A 24059-nucleotide genomic window follows, 5' to 3' on the forward strand; every position below is an offset into this window, starting at 1 on the left:
AACCTGCATCCTAATGACCCTCTGACTTTCCCCCTGAGTTTGAGCAGAGCCATTGGATATTTCAGAAAGGAATCCTTCTTCAGTTGAGACTTCCAGAAAAACATCTATTTCTGCTTTATTGAATATTCCAAAGCCTTTGACTGTGTGGATCACAGTAAACTGAGGAAAATTCTGAAAGAGATGGGAATACCACACCCCCTGACCTGCCTCTGGAGAAATCTGTATGCAGGTCAGGAAGCAACTGTTAGAACTAGACATGGAACAACAGACTGGTTCCAAATAGGAAAAGGAATACGTAAAGGCTGTATATTGTCACCCTGCTTATTCAACTTATATGCAGAGTACATCATGAGAAATGCTGGACTAGAAGAAACACAACCTGGAATCAAGATTGCTGGGAGAAATATCAATAACCTCAGATATGCAGATGACACCACCCTTAGGACAAAATGAAGAAAAACTAAAAAGCCTCTTGATGAAAGTGAAAGAGGAGAGTGAAAATGTTGGCTTAAAGCTCAACATTCAGAAAACGAAGGTCATGGCATCTGGTCACATCACTTCATGGGAAATAGATGGGGAAACAGTGGAAACAGTGTCAGACTTTATTTTTTGGGGCTCCAAAATCACTGCAGATGGTGACTGCAGCCATGAAATTAAAAGACGCTTGCTCCTTGGGAGAAAAGTTATGACCAACCTAGATAGTATATTCAAAAGCAGAATACTTACTTTGCTGACTAAGGTCCATCTAGTCAAGGCTATGGTTTTCCCTGTGGTCATGTATGGATGTGAGAGTTGGACTGTGAAGAAGGCTGAGCGCCGAAGAATTGATGCTTTTGAACTGTGGTGTTGGAGAAGACTCTTGAGAGTCCCTTGGACTGCAAGGAGATCCAACCAGTCCATTCTGAAGGAGATCAACCCTGGGATTTCTTTGGAAGGAATGATGCTAAAGCTGAATCTCCAGTACTTTGGCCACCTCATGCGAAGAGTTGACTCATTGGAAAACCTCTGATGCTGGGAGGGATTGGGGGCAGGAGGAGAAGGGGACGACAGAGGATGAGATGGCTGGATGGCATCACGGACTCGATGAACATGAGTCTGAGTGACCTCCGGGAGTTGGTGATGTACTGGGAGGCCTGGCATGCTGCAATTCATGGGGTCACAAAGAGTTGGACATGACTGAGCAACTGAACTGAACTGAACTGAACCACTTTAACCATTAGTTTTACTCCTGGGTATATACCCAAGGAAAAGAAAACCACTAATTCCAAAACGATATATACACCGGAATGCTCACTGCAGCATTGTTTATAATTGCCAAGCTATGGAAGCACCCTATATGCCCATCCATAGATAGATGAATAGATGAAAATGTAGCATATGGGGAAGTTGTATAATCATAGTCTCAGTTTCAATGCTTGTGCTTAGTCTGTTTATATTTTCTGTTTCATCATGCTTCAGTCTTGGGAGTTTGTTCATTTCTAAGAATTTGTCCAGTTTTTCTAGGTTGTCCATTTTATTGGCATGTTGTTTGTAGTTGCTTGCAATAGTCTCTTATGATTCTTTTTATTTCTAGGGTGTCTGTCGTAACTTCTTTTTCATTTATCTTTTCATCAGTTTGAGCCCACTTCCTTTTTTTCTTGATGAGTCTGGCTAGAAGTTTATCATTTTTGTTTATCTTCTAAAAGAACCACTTCTAGTTTCACTGAGTTGTTTTTTTTTTTTTCCTATCATTTTCTTCCTTTCTATTTCATTTATTTCTGTCCTGATCTTTTTGTTTTCTTCCCTTCTGCTAACTCTGAGTTTTGCTTGTTCTTTCTCTAGTCCTTTAAGTATAACGTCATGGTTTTCTCAGGTCTGTGATTTCCCTTCCTTTCTGAGGTGAGACTGTATCGCTGCAGGTTTTCCTCTTAGAACTGCTTTTGGTGCATCCTATAGGTTTTGGATGACTGTGCTTTCATTTTCATTTGTCTCCAAGTATTGTTTGATTTTCTGTTTTATTTCTTCTGTGATCCACTAGTTGTTTAGTAACATATTATTTAGCCTCCACCTGCTTTACAGTTTTTTTTTTTTTCCTCTTGTAGTTGATATCTAATCTCATAGCATTGTGGTTGGGGCAGATGTGTGATGTGATTTTGATTTTCTTAAATTTACTGAGGTTTGCTTTGTGGCCCAGCATGTGGTGAATCTTGGAGAATATTCCCTTGTGCACATGAGAAGAATGTGTATTCTGCTACTTTTGAGTGGAAGGTTCTATAAATATCAATTACATCTATCTGGCTTAACAAGTTACTTAAGTTCTGTGTTTCCTTATTTGTTTTCTGGATGATCTGCCTATTAATGTGTTACTGTCATTTCCCCTTCTCCTTTTCTGGGTGTATTTGACTTATGTATGGGGATGCTCTTATGGTGGGTATGTATATGTTTACAATTATTGTATCTTCTTCTTGGGTTGATCACTTGATCATTATGTAGTGTCCTTCTTTGTCTTTTTTAATGGTCTTTATTCTAACGTCTATTTTGTCTCATGTGAGTATTGCCACTGCACCTTTCCTTTGATTCACGTGTGCATGGACTCCCCTTTTCCACTTCTTCACTTTCCAGCTGTATCTGTCCCTAGGCCTGAAGCGGATCTCTTAAAGACAACATGTATACAGGTCTTGTGTTTTTATCCATTCAGCCAGTCTGTGTCTTTTGGTTGGAGCAGTTAATCCATTTATGTTTAAAGTAATTATTGATATCCATGTTCTTATTGCCATTTTTAGTAATTGTTTTGGATTGTTTCTGTAAGCCTTTCCCCTCCTTTCCTCTTCTTTCCTCTTCTCTTGTGATTTGATGGCTAACTTTAGTGTCATGTTTGAGTTCCTTTTTCTTTATTTGTGTGTGTATCTGTTGCATTGGGTTGGCCAAAGTGTTCATTTGGATTTGTCTGAAGACCTGAATGAACTCTTTGGCCAACCCAATAGATTTTTGGTTTTAGGATACCATGAGGTTTTGATAGAGCAGTCTATATATGAACGAAGTTGCTTTAAGTTGTTGGTCTTTTAATTCTAAATGCATTTCCAATACTGCGTTTCTGCTCTCCTCTATCACAGTTGCTGCTTTTTATATCATATTTGTGTGAAAATGATTTCACACCTTCCCAGTAGTCATGCAGAAACGTGGAGTTGGACCATAATGTAGGTTGAGCATCGAAGAACTGATGTTTTCAAACTGTGGTGTTGGAGAAGACTCTTGAGAGTCCCTTGGACATCAAGGAGATCAAACCAGTCAATCCTAAAGGAAATCAGCTCATTGGAGGGGAATGGAGAGGAAATTCTTAAGGAAATCCCTCATTGGAGGGACTGATACTGAAGCCTAAACTCCAATACTTTGGCCACCTGATGGAAAAAGCCAAGTCGTTGGAAAAGACCCTGGTGCTGGGAAAGACTGAGGGCAGGAGAAGAAGGGGGAACAGAGGATAAGATGGTTGGATGGTATCATTGACTCAATGGACAGGAGTTTGAGCAAAGTCTGACAGATAGTGAAGGATAGGGAAACCTGGTATTCTGCTGTCCATGAGGTCACAAAGAATCAAGCACAACTTGACAACTAAACAATGGCAACAACTCTATGTTTGTGTTTACTGGGGAGCTTTTCCATTTGTAATTTTCTTGTTTCTGGTTGTGATCATTTGTGTGTGTGTGTGTGTGTGCTTAGAGAAGTTCCTTTAACATTTGTTTGCAAAGCTGTTCTGGTGGTGCTGAATTGCCTTAGCTATTGCTTGTCTGTAAATCTTTTGATTTCTCCATCAAACTTGAGTGTGAGCCTTGCCGGTTAGAGTATTCTTTGCTCTAGGGCCTTTGATTTCATTATTTTAATATGTCATGCCACTCCCTTTTGGCCTATAGAGTTACTGCTGATAAATCAGCTGATAATCTTATGGCATTTCCCTTGTATATTATTTGTTGCTTTTCCCTTGTTGCTTTTAATAATTCTTCTTTGCCTTTAATTTGGTCAATTTGCTTACTGTGTGTCTCAGTGTGTTCCTATTTAGGTTTATTCTGCCTGGGACTCTGCTGCCTGTACTTAATTGAATGTTTCCTTTCTCATGTTAGGGAAATTTTTAGCTATTATGTCTTCAAATACTTTTTTTCAGGTCCCTTCTCAGGTTATTTGTTTAACCTTAACAGCATAACTTGCCTCATATAGGAAACATTTGAAGTTGTTTTTCAGTCACATTTGGAGTAAGAATTAAATAAAATTTAAAAACTGTTTCAAAGAGAGGCTACTTTCCTGCTCCCTAGATTGACCTTCTACATTTAATAAGACTTTCAGTGTTTCCCCTGCCTCTTTGCAATCTCGCTCTGGTTTTGTTCCACAACAGACAGAAACCAAAGAACCATGGCCTCTCTAAGATGCAAGCTCAGGGGGAAAGCAGCTCTGCAGCTGCTTGCACCTTGGTGTCAGATAATCACTCATAATTAATCTGCATATCTTATCAAAAAGGAGTCTAATTATCTTCTCCCTCTAAAAATTCTCTGGAGAGAAATCTCCCCCCCCCACCCCCTCCAAAGGAAAGTAGTAACTTTGAGCTTAATTTTACCTTGGGGAAGCAGAAGAGAGAGAATATTTTTTTTTTCATGTAAATAGTTTTGTTTTTTTTTAAACCTTGGTTTTCTCATTTTATAGAGGTTTTCTCATTTTATAGAGGTTTTCTCATTTTATAGAAATATTTAAGGTACTTAGACCCTAAACACAATATGCTATCAAGGAAGCCCAATATGTGTTCAGTGGTATAAATTAAGTTCTAATTCACATATTTCTTCCCTTGAACTCCATTTCTCCCCATCTAAGCTGACTGGGGGAGGCTTAACTTAAACTGTATATTATAATGTCATATTACATAACATTTTCTATGTGTGTTTGTGTGTGTCTGTGTCTGTGAGTGTGTATAGCTTTAACATAATTAGGTGGAGAGAAGCGTTTTCTCCCAACCACTTTGGGTGATGTCAGCTTAGAGGAGTAATTCAGGTCTCTCAATGGCAAAGTTTCCAGTGTTCACTATCTCGTTGATTACTTCAGTTTCTTGCTACGCAGATGTAGACTGAATTAATGAGGTGTACAAACTGGGAGATTTATATACAATATTACAGACATTGTACAAGGTAGTCTTTAAAGACTCTGCTTTGCACTTAAGAGCTTACCAGAGATGTCTAAGATGTGAATTTGGAGAGACATTTGCTTTCTGTGAGATCCATTCCCACCCACCCTCCACCCCACGTGTGTTATATTTCTCACCTACCTGGTGTTTGAGGAAATAGAGTTTTGTGCAGGTGCTGCTTTCATGGGTCAGGGAATTGGAGATGATCAAATGAGTCATTTCAAGGTAAGGGACTGAAATCAACCCTCTGATTGTTCTCAACTGGAATGTGTATATATATATATATGTATATGTATATGTATATATATATATGTATATATGTATATATATATATATATATATATATATATATATATATTTACCCAGAATGAAGAAAACTGATTCTGATAAGCAGGAGCAGTAAGCAAAGAGCAAATCAGATGAACCTGGAGTATTACTGCATTAGATAGTTAAAAGTACAAGGCAGGGAATGTGCCTTGTTCAAATTTGTACCTTGCAGTACCAAATAGCGGGCAATCAACTGATGGTATTTTTCAGTGTCCATAATAGCAATGGCTTTAGCTTAAAAAACACTTTGAAATGCACCAGTGTCTTTATTACTCAATACAAATGCCAGTAGATCAAAGCTTGGCATATGATCCTTATTTTGCAAATATGGAAACAGATTTTGATAATTTAAGAAATTGCTCCAAGTCACAGATCAGTTCAGTTCAGTAGCTCAGTTGTGTCCGACTATTTGTGACCCAAAGGACTATAGCATGCTGGGCTCCCCTGTCTATCACCAACTCCTGGAGCTTGCTCAGATTCATGTCCATCAAGTCAGTGATGCAATCCAGCCATCTCATCCTCTGGCATCCCCTTCTCTTCCTACCTTCAGACTTTCCCAGCATCAGGGTCTTTTCCAATGAGTCAGTTCTTCGCATCAGGTGGCCGAAGTATTGAAGTTTCAGCTTCAACATCAGTCCCTCCAATGAATATTCAGGACTGATTTCTTTTAGGATTGATTGGTTGGATCTCCTTGCAGTCCAACGAAGTCTCAAGAGTATTATCCAATACCACAGGTCAAAATCATCAGTTCTTTGGTGCTCAGCTTTCTTTATCCTCTAACTCTCACATCCATACATGACTCCTGGAAAAACCATAGTATGACTCTACAGCACTTTGTTGGCAAAGTAATGTCTCCGGTTTTTAATATGCTCTCTAGGTTGGTCATTGCTTTTCTTTCAAGTAGCAAGCATCTTTTAATTTCATGGCTGCAGTCACCATCTGCAGTGATTTTGGAGAATATGTAAAGTCTCTCACTGTTTCCATTATTTCCCCATCTATTTGCCATGAAGTGACGGGACTTCATGCCATCATATTAGTTTTTTGAATGTTGAGTTTTAAGCCAAGTTTTTCACTCTCCTCTTTCACTTTCATCAAGAGGCGCTTTAGCTCTTCTTCGCTTTCTACCATAAGGTTGGTGTGCTCTGCATTTCTGAGGTTATTGATATTTCTTCCAACGATCTTGATCCCAGATTGTTCTTCATCCAGCCTGACATTTCACATAATGTACTCTGCATATAAGTTAAATAAGCATGATAGCAATACACAAATAAGCAGCCTTGCTGTACTCCTATCCCAAATTGAAACCAGTCTGTTGTTCCATGTCCAGGTCTAACTTGCTTGTTGACCTGCATACAGATTTCCCAGAAGGCAGGTGAGGTGGTCTCGTATTCCCGTCTCTTCAAGAATTTTCCAGTTTATTGTGATCCACACAGTAAAAGACTTTGACATATTCCCTAAAGCAAAAGTAGTTGTTTTTTCTGGAACTCTCTTGCTTTTTCGATGAGTCAATGGATATTTGCAATTGGATCTCTGGTTTTTCTCCCAGTTCTAAATGCAGATGGCATATCTGGATGATCACAGTTCACATACTGTTGAAGCCTCTCTTGGAGAATTTTGAGCATTACTTTGCTAGCATGTGAGATGCGTGCAATTGTGCAGTAGTTTGAACATTCTATGGCACTGCCTTTCTTTGGAATTGGAATGAAAACTGACCTTTTCCATTCCTGTGGCGACTGCTCAGTTTTCCAAGGCATAGCACAGGTGCTTGTTAGTGCCTCTGAGGGCTGGCGAGAGCTCTCCCATGTTTCAGTTTATTCTTTTTGCTCTGCCTCTGCTGCTCTCATTTTTTCTGATGTTTGAAAGAGACATGATTGAATGAATGATGGATGGGGTAATATGTCATGTCTCCAGATTGAAGAGATTACCCTGGCAACCTTATTTAAGTTCTGCTTAGTTAATAACACCCTGTTTACCTAACTTCTATGAAGAGTACATCATGTGAAATGCTAGGCTGTACTTTTCAACCTCCTTCTTTGACTTCTATGCAGAGAATATTTAGCAATATGCCAGGCTGGATGATGCACAAGCTGAAATCAAGATTGCCAGGAGAAATTCTAACAGCTTCAGATATGCAAACAATACCACTTATATGCAGAAGGGGAAAAGGAACCAAAGAACCTCTTGATGAAGGTGAAAGAGGAGAGTCAGAAAGCTGTCTTAAAACTCAGCATTCAAAAAATGAAGATCATGCCATTGATACAGTCAGTTTCAGTTCAGCCGCTCAGTCGTGTCTGACTCTTTGTGACCCCATGGGCTGCAGCACTCCAGGCCTCCCTGTCAATCACCAACTCCCGGAGTTTACTCAGACTCATGTCTATTGAGTCCATGATGCCATCCAACCATCTCATCCTCTGTTGTCCCTTCTCCTCTAGCCTTCAATCTTACCTAGCATCAGGATTTTTTCAAGTGAGTGAGCTCTTCACATCAGGTGGCCAAAGTATTGGAGTTTTATCTTCAGTTTAGTCCTTCCAATGAACATTCAGGGCTGATCTCTTTAGGATGGACTGTTTGGATCTCCTTGCAGTCCAAGGGACTCTCAAGAGTCTTCGCCAACACCACAGCTCGAAAGCATCAACTCTTCGGTGCTCAGCCTTCTTTATACTACAGCTCTCACATCCATGCATGACCACTGGAAAACCACAGCCTTGTCAAGACGGACCTTAGGTGGCACAATAATGTCTGATTTTTAATATGCTGTCTAGGTTGGTCATAACTTTCCTTCCAAGGAGTAAACGTCTTTTTACTTCATGGCTGCAATCACCATCTGCAGTACTTTTAGTACTTTTATTTTAGAGTCCAAAAATAAAGTCTAACACTGTTTCCCCATCTATTTGCCATGAAGTGATAGAAATGGATGCCATGATCGTTGTTTTCTGAATGTTGAGCTTTCAGCTAACTTTTTCTCTCTCCTCTTTCACTTTCATCAAGAGGCTTTTTAGTTCTTCACTTTCTGCCATAATGGTGGTGTCATCTGTATACCTCTCCCAGAAATCTTAATTCCAGCTTGTGCTTCTTCCAGCCCAGCATTTCTCAGGATGTACTCTGCATATAAGTTAAACAGGGTGACAGTATACAGCCTTGACATATTCGTTTTCCTATTTGGAACCAGTCTGTTGTTCCATGTCCAATTCTAACTGTTGCTTCCTGACCTGCATACAGATTTCTGAAGAGGCATGTCAGGTGATCTGGTATTCCCATCTCTTTCAGAATTTTCCCATAGTTTATTGTGATCCACACAGTCAAAGATTTTGGCATAGTCAATAAAGAATAAATAGATGCTTTTTCTGGAACTCCCTTGCTTTTTTGATGATCCAGCAGATGTTGGAAATTGATCTTTCATTCCTCTGCCTTTTCTAAAACCAGCTTGAACGTGTGAAAGTTTATGGTTCATGCAATGTTGAAGCCTGGCTTGGAGAATTTTGAGCATTACTTTACTAGCATGTGAGATGAGTGCAATTGTGGGGTATTTTGGAGCATTCTTTGGCATTGCCTTTCTTTGGGATTGGAATGAAAACTGACCTTTTCCAGTCCTGTGGCCACTGCTGAGTTTTCCAAATGTGCTGGCATATTGAGTGCAGCACTTTCACAACATCATCTTTTAGGATTTGAAATAGCTCCACTGGAATTCCACCCCCTCCACTAGCTTTGTTCATAATGATGCTTCCTAAGGCTCACTTGTATTTACATTCCAGGATGTCTGACTCTAGGTGAGTGATCACACCATCATGATTATCTGGGCTGTGAATATCTTTTTTGTACAGTTTTTCTGTGTATTTTTGCCACCTCTTCTTAACATCTTCTGCTACTGTTAGGTCCATACCATTTCTGTCCTTTATCGAGCCCATCTTGGCATGAAATGTTCCGTTGGTGTCTCTAATTTTCTTGAAGAGATCTCTAGTCTTTCCCATTCTGTTGTTTTCTTCTATTTCTTTGCAGTGATCACCAAGGAAGGCTTTCTTATCTCTCCTGGCTATTCTTTGGAACTCTTCATTTAAATGGGTATATTTTCCTTTTCTCCTTTGCCTTTTGCTTCTCTCTTTTTCTCCTTTGCCTTTTGTTTCCCTTCTTTTCACAGCTATTTGTAAGGCCTCCTCAGACAGCTATTTTGCTTTCTTTGCATTTCTTTTCCATGGGGATGGTCTTGATCCTTGCCTCTTGTACAAACCTCTGTCCATAGTTCATCAGGCACTCTGTCATATTTGATCCCTTAAATCTATTTCCCATTTTCACTGTATAATCATAAGAGAGTTGATTTAGGTCATACATGCATGATCTATTGGTTTTACCTATTTTGTTCAAATTAAGTCTGAATTTGGCAATAAGGAGTTCATGATCTGAGTCACAGTCAGCTCCCATCTTGTTTCTGCTGACTGATGGAGCTTCTCCATTTTTAGCTACAAAGAATATAGTCAATATGATTTCAGTGTTGACCATCTGGTGATGCCCATGTGTATAGTTTTTTGTGTGTGTTGTTGGAAGAGGATGTTTGCTATGCCCAGTGTGTTCTCTTGGCAAAACTCTGTTGGCATTTTCCCTGCTTCATTCTGTACTCCAAGGCCAATTTGCCTGTTACTCCAGGGGTTTCTTGTCTTCCTAGCTTTGCATTCTAGTCCCCTATAATGAAAAGGACATGTTTTTGAGTGTTAGTTCTAGAAGGTCTTTAGGTCTTCATAGAACCATTCAACTTCTGCTTCTTCAGCATTACTGATAGGAGCATCGTCTTGGATTACCATGATACTGAATGGTTTGCCTTGGAAACAAACAGAGATCATTCTGTCATTTTTGAGGTTGCATCCAAGTACCACATTTCAGACTCTTTTGTTTACTATGATGGCTACTCCATCTCTTCTAAGGGATTCTTGCCCACAGTAGTACACATAGTCTTCATCTGAGCTAAATTCACCCATTCCAGTACATTTTAATTCACTAATTTTTAAAATGTCGATGTTCACTCTTGCCATCTCCTGTTTGACCACTTCCAATTTGCCTGATTCATGGACATAACATTCCAGGTTCTTATGCAATATTGTTATTTACAACATTGGACCTTGCTTTCATCACCAGTCATATCAACAGCTAGGTGATGTTTTTTGCTTTGGCTTCGTCTGTTCATTCTTTCTGGAGTTATTTCTTCACTGATCTCCAGTAGCATTTTTGGTACCTACTGACCTGGGGAGCTCATCTTTCAGTGTCCTATCTTTTTGCCTTTTCATCCTGTCCATGGGGTTCTCAAGGGAAGAATACTGAAGTGGTATGCCATTCCCTTATCCAGTGGACCACATTTCATCAGAACATTCTACCACGACCCATCCATCTTGGGTAGCCCTACAGGGCATGGCTCATAGTTTCATTGAGTTTGACAAGGCTGTGGTCCATGTAATTAGATTGGTTAGTTGTCTGTGATTGTGATTTTCAGTCTGTCTATCCTCTGATGGAGAGGGATAATAGGCTTATGAAAGTTTCCTAATGGGAGAGACTCACTGCAGGGGAAATTGGGTCTTGTTCTGGTGGGTGGGGTGGATTTTATGTGGGGTGGAAGAGAAGGAAGAAAATCAGAGTGACTTCAACATCTTTGGCTTGAGTAACCAGAAAAATGAAAACATTGATAATTAATATGTGGCTCCTCTCTCCATAGAATTCTTCAGGAAAGATGACTGGAGTGGGTAAGCCATTCACTTCTCCAGGGTATCTTCCTGACCCAGGAATTGAACCTGGCTCTCTTGCATTGAAGGCAGATTCTTTACCATCTGAACCACCAGGGAAACCTAGTATGTGGAAGGCTATAAATGGGCCAGGTTAAGAGAGGATGATCAAGAATTTGATTTGTGACATATTCATTTTGAGATGCCTATAAAATATCCAATATTATTTGCTGAATAGGTGTGTGGAGTGTGTGTTTAGGAAGACTTCTACTGGATATATTAATCTGAGAGTCAACCCCATATGACAATGAAATTAGATGAGCTAAACAAGGGACTAGTCATAGACAGAAACTAAACTTAATAACACAACAGAGACCTTTCCCAGCATTCCAGACCCTTACATCCAACTTTATACTGGATGTCTCTTTAGATATCCTGCAAGCATCTCAAATTCAGCATGTCCAAAACACAGTGCTAGTTTTGACCCATCCCAAAGCTTGCTGAGTAATCACCGTGCTAATATGTAGTTCAATTATTTTAATAATAATATTTTTATTATGTATCTTGAATAGTAAAAAATCTTCCTGCCATGCAAGAGATCTGGTTTTGATCCTTGGATGGGAAAGATCCCCTGGAGAGGGACTGGCTACCCACTCCAGTGTTCTTGCCTGGAGAATGCCATGGACAGAGAAGTCTGGCAGACAGTCCAAGGGGTCAGACACCACTGAGTGACTAACGCTTTCACATGCATTATTTTAACCCTCACAATGCCATTGGGAGAGTATTGCTATTTTCTTTCTATTGAAAATAAAGAAAAGTGAGGTTAGGAAGTTTTAATAAATTAACCAGTGATGCACAGCTAGTTAAATGAAGTAGTTGAGTGAAGATTCCAGCTCTCTTGTGTCCAGAACTCATATTCATAACCACCATGTTGTATAGTATCTTGATATTCAAAAAAATAAGTCTGGAGATTATTATGAATCCTCAAAACCATGATTTATCACATTGTTTTGGATCATGAGGTCTTTTGGAAAATGTCACACAGGTTCCCTAGAAATATACACATTTGCAAAGAGATTCAATATTTTGTGTACAGTTTCAAAGTTTCAAAGGCACCCTAAAATCTATGCAAGAACTATCACCACTTAAAGATCAAAGACCTCCGAAAAAGAGTTTTTGCGTTCCGTCTCTCACATTTTCTGTCATGAACTACAATAAACACTCACTAAAAAAATTTAAGTGTGTCAGACTTTATTTTTATTTTAAGATATTGGATTCATATAGGTCATAAATAAATACTACACAGCTTATTTCAAACTTCATTTCTACCTCTAGTCCATCTCACGTGCCAATACCTAATATTTGCATAACAACTTCTATTACTCTCTTGGGTCTCCATTGAGAGCCTAATATAAACACAACCTTGAATGTATTTATTTGTCCACGCACCAATCTCTTTCTTATATAAAGTTAATGAAGCAGAAGATATTAAGAAGAGGTGGCAAGAGAACAGAGAAGAACTATACAAAAAAGATCTTCATGAACCAGATAATAACAATGGTGTGATCATTCCCTAGATCCAGACATCCTAGAATGCGAGGTCAAGTTGGCCTTAGGAAGCATTTCTTTGAACAAAGCTAGTGGACGTGATGGAAATCCAGTTGAGCTACTTCAAATCCTAAAAGATGATGTTGTGAAAGTGCTGCACTCAATATGCCACAAATTAGAAAACTCAGCAGTGGCCACAGGACTGGAAAAGGTCAGTTTTCATTCCAATCCCAAAGACAGGCAATGCCAAAGAATGTTCAAACTACCACACAATTGCACTCATCTCACACTCTAGCAGAGTAATGCTCAAAATTCTCCAAGCAAGGCTTCATGAACTGTGAACTTCCAGATGTGAAAGGTTGATTTAGAAAAGACAGAGGAACCAGAGATCAAATTGCCAACATCTGCTGGATCATCAAGGAAGCAAGAGAGTTCCAGAAAAAAAAAAAAAACAACTCCTGTTTTATTGACTGTGCCAAAGCCTTTGACTGTGTGGATCACAATAAACTGTGGAAAATTCTACAAGAGATGGGAATACCAGATCACCTGATGTGCCTCTTCAGAAATCTGTATGCAGGTCAGGAAGCAACAGTTAGAACTGGACATGGAACAACAGACTGGTTCCAAATAGGAAAAGGAGTATGTCAAGGCTCTATATTGACACCCTGTTTATTTAACTTATATGCAGATACATCCTGAGAAATGCTGGGCTGGGAGAAGCACAAGCTGAAATTAAGATTCCTGGGAGAAATATCAATAACCTCAGATATGCAGATGACACCACCCTTATGCAGAAAGTGAAGAAGAACTAAAAAGCCTCTTAATGAAAGTGAAAGAGGAGAGTGAAAAAGTTGGCTTAAAGCTCAACATTCAGATAAAGAAGATCATGGCATCCATTCCTATCACTTCATGGCAAATAGACGGGGAAACGGTGGAAACAGTGTCAGACTTTATTTTTCTGGGCTTCAAAATCAGTGCAGATTGTGATTGCAGCCATGAAATTAAAAGACGCTTACTCCTTGGAAGGAAAGATATGACTAACCTAGATAGCATATTAAAAAGCAGAGACATTACTTTGCCAACAAGTTCCGTCTAGTCAAGGGTATGTTTTTTCCAGTAGTCATGCATGGATGTGAGAAATCGACTATAAAGAAAGCTGAGTGCTGAAGAGTTGATGCTTTTGAACTGCGGTGTTGGAGAAGACTCTTGAGAGCCCCTAGGACTGCAAGGAGACTCAACCAGTCCATCCTAAAGGAGATTAGTCCTGGGTGTTCACTAGAAGGACTGTTGTTGAAGCTGAATCTCCAATACTTTGGCCACCTGATGGGAAGAGCTGACTCATTGGAAAAGACCTGATGTTGGAAAAGTTTGAAGGCGAGAGGAGAAGGGGACAGCAGAGGATGAGATATTTGGATGGCATCACAGACTCAATGGACATGAGTTTGTGCAAACGTTGGGAGTTGGTGTTGGACAGGGAGTCCTAGCGTGCTGTGGTTCATGGGGTTGCAAAGGGTTGGAAACGACTGAGGGACTGAACTGAACTGAACATATAGGAATAATTCTCGACATTGCTTAGTTAATCTTGACAGTATTTTGCTCAATCAAAAAGCCAGGTTTGTTACTTATGAGCTTCTAAGTGTTATTTTTGTTGTGATTGGAGAAAGGCTTACTACAGTTGTTTTTCAAGTCAGGAGCTGAATTGCTAACTTGTCCTTTGAATCCTAGTTATTGTCCACCCTGATAAACACTGTCTCAAAGAGAGAGGTCGATCTTTCAGAGAAGCAGTAGTTTTAGTGAATTTGAGTTCATCAGCAGCAACTTAGGAGAAGAGCTTGCAAGCAATCCTTCACAGAGACCTTATAGGCACTTTGTGATTTATGTTCTAACTTAACTCAAAATCCTTTTCATTTCAGCTGCTGGCAAGTTCATCAAGTGAAGTCCTTTAATCTGAGCAGAGAACCACTTACAACAGTGGTGTTGAGCTTATATGTGGCCAGTCCCACATTAGCAGCTAAGGTCTAGAATATCCAGCTTTAACTTAACTGGCAGGAAGAAAGCAGTGATTCTCCCTTGTGTTTGAGAACATCATCACTGAGGCAGGAAAGAGAATCTTCTACCTCTAGCAACAGAGACTAGTCAACCATCATTTGGATGTATTAATACTTTTGGATGTGCTTAGTTCTCTTGCCTGGAAAATCCCATGGACGGAGGAGCCTGGTAGGCTGTAGTCCATGGGGTCGCGAAGAGTCAGGCACGACTGAGTGACTTCACTTTCACTTTTCACTTTCATGCATTGGAGAAGGAAATGGCAACCCACTCCAGTGTTCTTGCCTGGAGAATCCCAGGGACGGGGCAGCCTGGTGGGCTGCTGTCTATGGGGTCGCACAGAGTCAGACACGACTGAAGCGACTTAGCAGCAGCAGTGGCAACCAAGTCTGGCCCCAGGAGGAAAAGCAGGTCCCAGGCTCAGTTGCAGCCAGTGGCCAAGAAGGTTTCAGGGATCTTCTGAATGCTAGCCAGGGCTGAAAGGGAAATATTTAAATAGGGATAGGTAGGGATGAGTTATAGAGATGGAGCCAAAAGATATTTCCTATCATTGTTTTAGCATTTCACTTTTAATTGTCCCTTCATGGATGAGGAAGTACAGGTTACATACGTGAGTACAGCATTAATCTCAGCTGAATTGCTAGAATTCTGTGCTTATTTCAGGGACACCTGAAATCAGCCAAGGTGCTGATCCTGGCTAACCCGGGATGAAGTCAAGTAGCTAGTGATAGATATTCCCGTGCCAGGGACTGAGAGAGACATGGTGTGTAGTCTGTGCTAGTTTCTTAATGTTGGTCATAAGAACAAACAAACAAAAAAGAAAAAAAAAACAAAAAACAAAAAACGCTTGCTTGCCTGGTGGCTCAGAGGTTAACAATCCACCTGCCAGTGCAGGACACACGTGTTCAATGAACCTCAACTTTTGAGCCTCTGTTTTAGAGCTTGGGAGCCACACAAAGAGAAGCCACCGCAATGAGAAGCCCACTTACCACAACTAGAGAGTGGCTCCCACTTGCTGCAACTAGAGGAGAGCCCGCATAGCAATGAAGACCCACAGCCAAAAGTAAATGAAGTTATTCAACAAACAGACAAACAATGAAACTGAGGATGATTCACACCCAGTTTCTATAATTGTACCCAAACAGGAACCTATGTGCCCTTCCAGGGACCAGCTTTCCCCTATGTTATGCACTTCATCATCTCTCCAGAAGTGTCTTTTTATAGATAACAGTATCAGATGGGCTTTAGCTGACTTGTTTTACAGATGGGAAAAGCCCCTACCAAATAGAAGATGTTAACTACTTGATGACCATGAGCACATAGCCCCAGGGCCTTCTGGAGCTTAAGAACTGATAGAGTTAACCTCTGGAACATCACCCTGCTAGCTCCCATCAGCCAGTTGGAGAATAGTGCATGAGCTGATCAACACAACCTACCCTGCGACCTGCCCCATCCCACACCTGACATTTGAAAATGCCTGGCCAAGCCCTTCAGGGAACTTAGGGCTTTTTAGGTCAGGAGCCACCTGTCTCCTTGAGTGACTCTGCAATAAACTTTCCTCTGCTCCAAAATCCAATGTTTTGGTTTGTTTGGCTTCTCCATGCATCGGACACATGAACTGGGTGTCACATTAGGTGTTCTTGGTTTCTTCTGTTGCTCTTGGTCTCTTGGTCAGGCAGCCTCATTTTGGCCACCCAGCCTTCCCTGGACATTAATGTGGCTTTCCTAAGTCCAGGACTTGTAAGCATCTGGTAATTCATGATTAAAAATACAAAGAGCATCCTATGCCCCTGAGGGAGGAACTTGGGAGCTGTGTCTCAAAGTCCTGGACCTCACCGATATTTGTCTGTGCTGTCTCTTTCCTCGTTTGTTGGAGTCTCGTTTCAGTGATTCAGCACTGTGTAATTGATGCTTTATGCTAGTTTTGTATTCACTTTGGAATAAGATACAGTTATAAGTCTATACACATTGTCAGCTCCTGTCTCAAGCAAATCTCAGGTGTCACTGGATGAGGTCAGAGGAGCAGCTGACAGCCTTGAATACGTGATTTTCGGCCCTCCTCTTCCTCCTCTCTCCTCATCCCCCTCAGACTAGAATTCCCTCATCTTTTCCCTTAGCGTTCTTTCTTCAGATCTGTCTGTGTTTTGAACTGTTCCTGGTTCCTTTGTTCAGTCACTCAGCCATGCCCGACACTTTGCGACCCCATGGACTGCTGCACCCCAGGCTTCCCTGTCCTCCAGCAACTCCCGGAGTTTGCTCAAACTCATGTCTATCAAGCTGGCGATGCCACGTAACCATCTCATCCTCTGTCGTCAGCTCCTTCTTCTGCCTTCAATCTTTCCTAGCATCAGGGTCTTTACCAATGAGTTGGCTCTTCACATCATGTGACCAAAATATTGGAGCTTCATATGCAGCATCGATCCTTCCAATGAATATTCAGGACTGATTTCCTTTAGGACTGACTGATTTGATTTGTTTGTATTCCAAGCGTCTCTCAAGAGTCTTCTTCAACACCACAGTTCAAAGGCATCAGTTCTTTGGCACTCAGCCTTCCTTATGGCCTAACTCTCACATCCGTACATGACTACTGGAAACAATCATGGCTTTGGCTAGATGAATCTTTGTCTGCAAAGTAATGTCTTTGCTTTCTAATATGCTGTCTGTCTTTGTCATGGCTTTTCTACCAAGAAGCGAGTGTTTTTTAATTTCATGGTTGTAGTAATCATCTTCAGTGATTTTTGAGTCCATGGAAAGACAGTCTGTCACCGTTTCCATTGTTTCCCCATATATTTACCATGAAGCGATGGGACAGTATGCCCTGATCTTAGCTTTTTGAATGTTGAGTTTTCAGCCAGCTTTTTCACTCTCCTCTTTCACTTTCATCAAGACGCTCTTTAGTTCCTCTTCGCTTTCCACCAATAAGGGTGGTGTCATCTGTGTATCTGAGGTTATTGATATTTCTCCTTGACATACTCTTTCCCCAATCTTGAACCAGTCAGTTATTCCATGTCCAATTCTAACTGTTCCTGAAAACATTCCTAATTCTCCCCTACCCTGTCCCTACTAAATAAAACTAGTTTCCAGTATCTGCATAGCAAGAGCATGTCTTCACAAAACTCCTATGACTCATCACATTGTATTATATCCTTTTTTCTCCCGATAGACTAAAATTTGTGAACACAGCAATTCTTTTTATTCATTTGCATGATTCCACCAACTTTAGCAAGTCTCTTATAGAAGTATGTACCCATTAAATACATGACCAAATAAACTAATGAATTAACAAATACCTCATTAGAGAGAAAAGAGTTCCTTCACTTTGAAGAGTTGCTGAGTGCTTACAGACTCATAAAAACCTTAAGCAAATTGATGCTGTTTAAATCATGCCATATCAGATATCGCAGGTGTGTAGGTGAGTCAAGTGAGCAGGTGTTGGCATATATTCTTAAGTGGGGGCACCAGGAACTTTCACCGAGATGTCAAATAATGTCCTGTGGTTGATTGTGACTGTGAATACACTTTGGAACCTGGAATGATCAGTGAACATTAATCTGGCTTAACTCAGAGTCAATTCTACCCTTGATAAAATCTCAGTCTTATTTCTCTTGAGATCATTTATCATGGAACTAATCTCCCATTTGTCAACCTGCATTTGTCAACCTGCAGCTTTGCCACCAAATGGTTACAAGACCACACGTCATATGACTTTTGTGAAATGTTCATTTGTTTATTTGCAAAATAAAGTTTTCTATAATCTCTGGAGTGCCCTTTAGATAAATATTTTTTCTGACCATGGCTAAACGCATTACCCATATTCACTTGACTAGAAAGGTAAATATTTTGTGTGAAATCAGTGAGATAATAATCTTTCACTATCTTGACAAATGAAAGAAAGTAGCTGTGTCATGGAGGATTAACAGGTCACATTTGGAAAGGGAAAAACAAAAAAAAAGACAAACGTGATTATAACAGATTTTTAGTTTTCAACTATTTTATCCTAAACTATATTATACCCAATTTGCTTCTCTTTAGAATCAACTTTACTAATTGATACCATCCAATTATATGATCGCCCATATGGCTGGGAAAGAGACTACCTGGCGAGTTAATAACCATCACTAAATCTATGATGTACTCAGGTGACCATTTATTTCCACCCCTGCAGAGAATGGAGATAAGAGTACATGCGTAAGTCAGCTGGGATATTCACCAAAGCAGACGCATTAATGTTTGAAAGTTTAGTCCATGGACTTAAAGTACCATGAGAGAAAGATGAGCAATTGCCCAAAATTCTTACAAAAATATTTATTTCAGACACTACTGAATCTAACTATGTTGTCAAGTACAGAATATTCATGTTAAGGACAATTGGATTGATGGTTTTCACTTGAACTAAACAATATCACAGGACAATGATATCTGAAAGCCTCCCCAAACTCACCAAAGGATAATACATGAAAGTAGAGTTTATGATTTTATTACTCATTTATGATTTTATCACCAGATATGTATGTTGGCCACCTGATTCAAGCTGCCAACTAATTGGAAATATACAGGCAGGAGGAGAAGTGGATGACAGAGTATGAGATGACTGGATGAGCAAACTCTAGGAGAGAGTGAAGATCAGGGAAGCCTGGAATGCTGCAGTCCTTGGAATTGCAAGAGTCAAACATGATTGACTGAACAACAAATGTAGCTTCTATAGATAATGAAACACATGACCTCATTCATTCAGGCCCCCTGAAGAATATCTACATTTGTGTGTGTGTGGGGTATATGCTAGCTTTGAGCTTGCCTGGTGGATATGGAAATGGGTAAAGGAGGGGAGGCTAAAGATTGATTATTTAGTGGCATCTGATTAAGCTGCCTTAAGAATGATAATCCAGAGTTCTTTACTCCATATTACACTTTTGCAATGGAATTTTCATCTATAGCCTGATTTTAGAAGGTTAAGTGTGTGTGTGTGGTTATATTACTGGTCAACTCCTCTTCTAACGAATGTACTCTCTCTTTAGATAAAGCAATAATTTAATCGTATTTTTGTCCAATGGAACAGGTTGGATTTTTCAAAAGTGACTGGATATTTTCTTGTCCTCAATTATTTTCCACTCACTTACATTTTTACTCTCACAATGGGCAACCCTAATTTCCTTCTATTGCAAATACATTAATTTTTGGAGGAGAGGATTTCTGGAGGTGCAATTGAGGAGCTGTAATGATATCCCAAGGGGCTTTCCACGTGGCGGAGTGGCAACAAAATCCAATTGCCATTGCAAGAGATGCAAGAGATGGGAGTTCTATCTGTAGGTAGGGAAGTACCCTGGAATAGGAAATGCAATATATTTAGTATTCTTGCCTGGAAAATTCTGTTGATTAAAAAATATAGTTACAACCTGAAAGTAAAGAGTCATTTCATTTGGTGGGAATGTATAGGACTCTGGACCCAGGAGACAGCACCTCAGCAACTCTGAGAAAACTGCTCCACAGAGGCGAAGTCAGGGTATATAGAAGTTTGCAACAAACAGAACAGGTGATGTGAACATCAAAAATTGTGTATCAAGTTAAAAAAAAATTAGCATTCTGTGTATGGGGAGATGCAAGCTTTCTGGACTCACTGAATTCATTCCTTTCGTATGCGCCTCAAAATTCTCCAAGTCAGGCTTCAACAGTAGGTGAACTGTGAACTTCCAGATGTTCCACTTGGATTTAGAAAACTCAGAGGAACCAGAGATCAATTTGTCAACATCCACTGGGTAATAGAAAAAGCAAGAGAATTACAGAAAAACACCTACTTTTGCTTATTGACTATGCCAAAGAGTTTGACTGTGTGGATCACAAAAAACTGTAAAATTCTTCAAGAAATGGAAATTCCAGACCACCTTGCCTGCCTCCTGAGAAATCTGTATACAGGTCAAGAAGCAAAAGTTAGAACTGGACATAGAACAACAGACTTGTTCCAAATGGGGAAAGGAATATGTCAAGGCTATGGGATCACTGCTCTATTCTCCTGGGTCCTGGTGCACACAAGGTTTTTTGTGCCCTCCAAGGGTCTGTTTCTGCAGTCCTGTGTAAGTTCTGTAAGCAAGTCCCACCATCTTCCAAAGTCAAATTTGGAACAGTATGAAAAGGCAAAAAGATATGACACTGAAAGATAAATTCCCCAGGTCAGAAGGTGCCCAATATGCTACTGGATAAGAGTGCAGAAATAACTCCAGAAAGAATGAAGAGATGGAGACAAAACAAAAAGAAACAAACAAACAAAACCCACCCACTTGTGGATGTGACTAGCAATGGAAGTAAAGCCCAGTGCTTTAAGAACAATACTGTATAGAAGCCTGGAATATTAGGTCCATGAATCAAGGTAAATTGAAAGTGGTCAAACAGGAGATGGTAAGAGTGAACATTGACATTTTAGGAATTAGTAAACTAAACTGGACTGGAATAGGTGAATTTCATTCAGATGACCATTACACCTACTACTACAGGCAAGAATCCCTTAGAAGAAATGGAGTAGCCCTCAGAGTCAACAAAAGAGTCCAAAATGCAGTACTTGGGTGCAATCTCAAAAACGACACGATGATCTCTGTCCGTTTCCAAGGTAAGCCATTCAATAACACAATAATCCAAGTCTATACCCCAATGACTAATGGCAAAAAAAGCTGAAAGGTTCTGTAAAGACCTAAGAGACCTTCTAGACCTAACACCCCCCCCCCCAAAAAAAAAAGATGACATTTACATCATACGGGACGGGAATGCAAAAGGAAGAAATTAAGAGATACATGGAGTAACAGGCAAATTTGGCATTGGAATACAAAATGCCAGGCAAAGACCAATAGAGTCTTCCCAAGAGAACACACTGGTGATAGCAAGCACCTTTTTCCAACAACACAAGAGAAGATTCTACATGTGGACATCATCAGTTGGTCAACACCGAAATCAGATTGATTATATTCTTTGCAGACAAAAATGGGGAGCTCTATACAGTCAGCAAAAACAAGACTGGAAGCTGACTATGGCTCTGCTCATGAACACTTAATTGTAAAATTCAGACTTAAATTGAAGAAAGTAGGGAAAACCACTAGACCATTCAGGTATGACCTAAATCAAACCCCTTAATACTACACAGTGGAAGTGGGAAATAGATTTAAGGGACTAGATTTGATAGACGGAGTGCCTGATGAACTATGGACGGAGGTTCATGACATTGTACATGACACAGGGAGCAAGACCATCCCCAAGAAAGAGAAATGCAAAAAAGCAAAATGGCTCTCTGAGGAGGCCTTACAAAAAGCTGTGAAAAGAAGAGAAGCAAAAAGCAAAGGAGAAAAGGAAAGATATACCCATCTGAATGCAGAGTTCCAAAGAATAGCAAGGATGGATAAGAAAGCCTTTGTCACCAATCAGTGCAAAGAAAGAAAGGAAAACAATAGAATGGGAAAAAATGGATATCTCTTCAAGAATATTAGAGATACCAAGGGAACATTTCATGCAAAGATGGGCTCAATAAAGGACAGAATTGGTATGGACCTAACAGAAGCAGAAGGTATTAAGAAGAGGTGGCAGGAACACACAGAAGAATTGTACAAAAAAAGATCTTCATGACCCAGATAATCACGATGGTGTGATTACTCACCTAGAGCCAGACATCCTGGAATGTGAATTTAAGTGAGACTTAGGAAGTATCACCATGAACAAAGCTAGTGGAGGTGATGGAATTCCAGTTGAGCTGTTTCAAATTCTAAAATATGATGTTGTGAGAGTCATGCAATCAATATATCAGCAAATTTGAAAAACTCAGCAGTGGCCACAGGACTGGAAAAGGTCAGTTTTCATTCCAATCCCAGAGAAAAGCAATGCCAAAGAATGCTCAAACTACTGCACAATTGCACGCATCTCACATGCTAGTAAAGTTCAAAACTCTCCAAGCCAGGCTTCAACAATATGTGAACCGTGAACTTCCAGAGGTTCAAGCTGGTTTTAGAAAAGGCAGAGGAACCAGAGATCAAATTGTCAACATCTGCTGAATCATCATAAAAAGCAAGAAAGTTCCAGAAAAACATCTATTCTTGCTTTATTGACCACGCCAAAGCTTTTGACTGTTTGGATCACAAAAAACTGTGGACAAATCTGAAAGAGATGGGAATACCACACCCCTGACCTGCCTCTTGAGAAATCTGTACTCAGATCAGGAGGCAACAGTTAGAATGGGACATGGAAAAATGGACTGGTTCCAAATAGAAAAAGGAGTAAGTCAAAGCTGTATATTGTCATCCTGCTTATTTAACTTATATGCAGAGTACATCATAAGAAACACTGAGCTAGATGAAGCACAAGCTAGAATCAAGGTTGCAAGGAGAAATATCAATAACCTCAGATATGCAGATGACACCACCCTTATGGTAGAAAGTGAAGAAGAAATAAAGAGCCTCTTGATGAAAGTGAAAGAGGAGACTGAAAGAGTTGGCTTTAAGCTCAACATTCAGAAAACTAAGATCATGGCATCCTATCTCATCACTTCATGGCGAATAGATAGAGAAACAGTGGAATCAGTGACAGATTTTATTTTGGGGGGCTCCAAAATATCTGCAGATGGTGAGTCCAGCCATCAAATTAAAAGACTCTTACTCCTTGGGAGAAAAGTTTTGACCAAACTAGAGAACATATTAAAAGACATTATTTTGTGAAAGAAAAAAAAAATGTCCATTTAGTCAAGACTATGATCTTTCTAGTAGTCATGTATGGATATGATAGTTGGATTATAAAGAAAGCTGAGCACCGAGGTAGTGATAATTTTGAATTATGGTGTTAGAGGAGAGAGAGTCCCTTGGACTGCAAGGAGATCCAAACAATCAATCCTAAAGGAAATCAGTCCTGAATATTTATTAGAAGGACTGATGTTGAAGCTGAAACTCCAATACATTGGCCACCTGATGGAAAGAGCTGACTCATTTGAAAAGACCCTGATCCTGGGAAGGTTTGTAGTCAGGAGGAGAAGGGGAAGACAGCTGATGAGATGGTTGGATGGCATCACCGCCTCAATGAGTAAAGTCCTGAAGCTGGTGTGGACAGTGAGGCCTGGTGTGCTGAGGTTTATGGGGTCACAAAGAGTTGGACACGGTTGAGTGCCTGAAGTGAACTGAACCAATAAATATTTGACCGACTCGATGGACACGGGTTTGGGTGGACTCTGGGAGTTGGTGATGGACAGGGAGGCCTGGCATGCTGTGGTTCATGGGGTCGCAAAGAGTCAGACATGACTGAGCGACTGAACTGAACGGAACTAATATATATTTTAT

Source organism: Ovis canadensis, chromosome 15 (assembly GCF_042477335.2).
Source record: "Ovis canadensis isolate MfBH-ARS-UI-01 breed Bighorn chromosome 15, ARS-UI_OviCan_v2, whole genome shotgun sequence".
Lineage (NCBI taxonomy): Eukaryota > Metazoa > Chordata > Mammalia > Artiodactyla > Bovidae > Ovis > Ovis canadensis.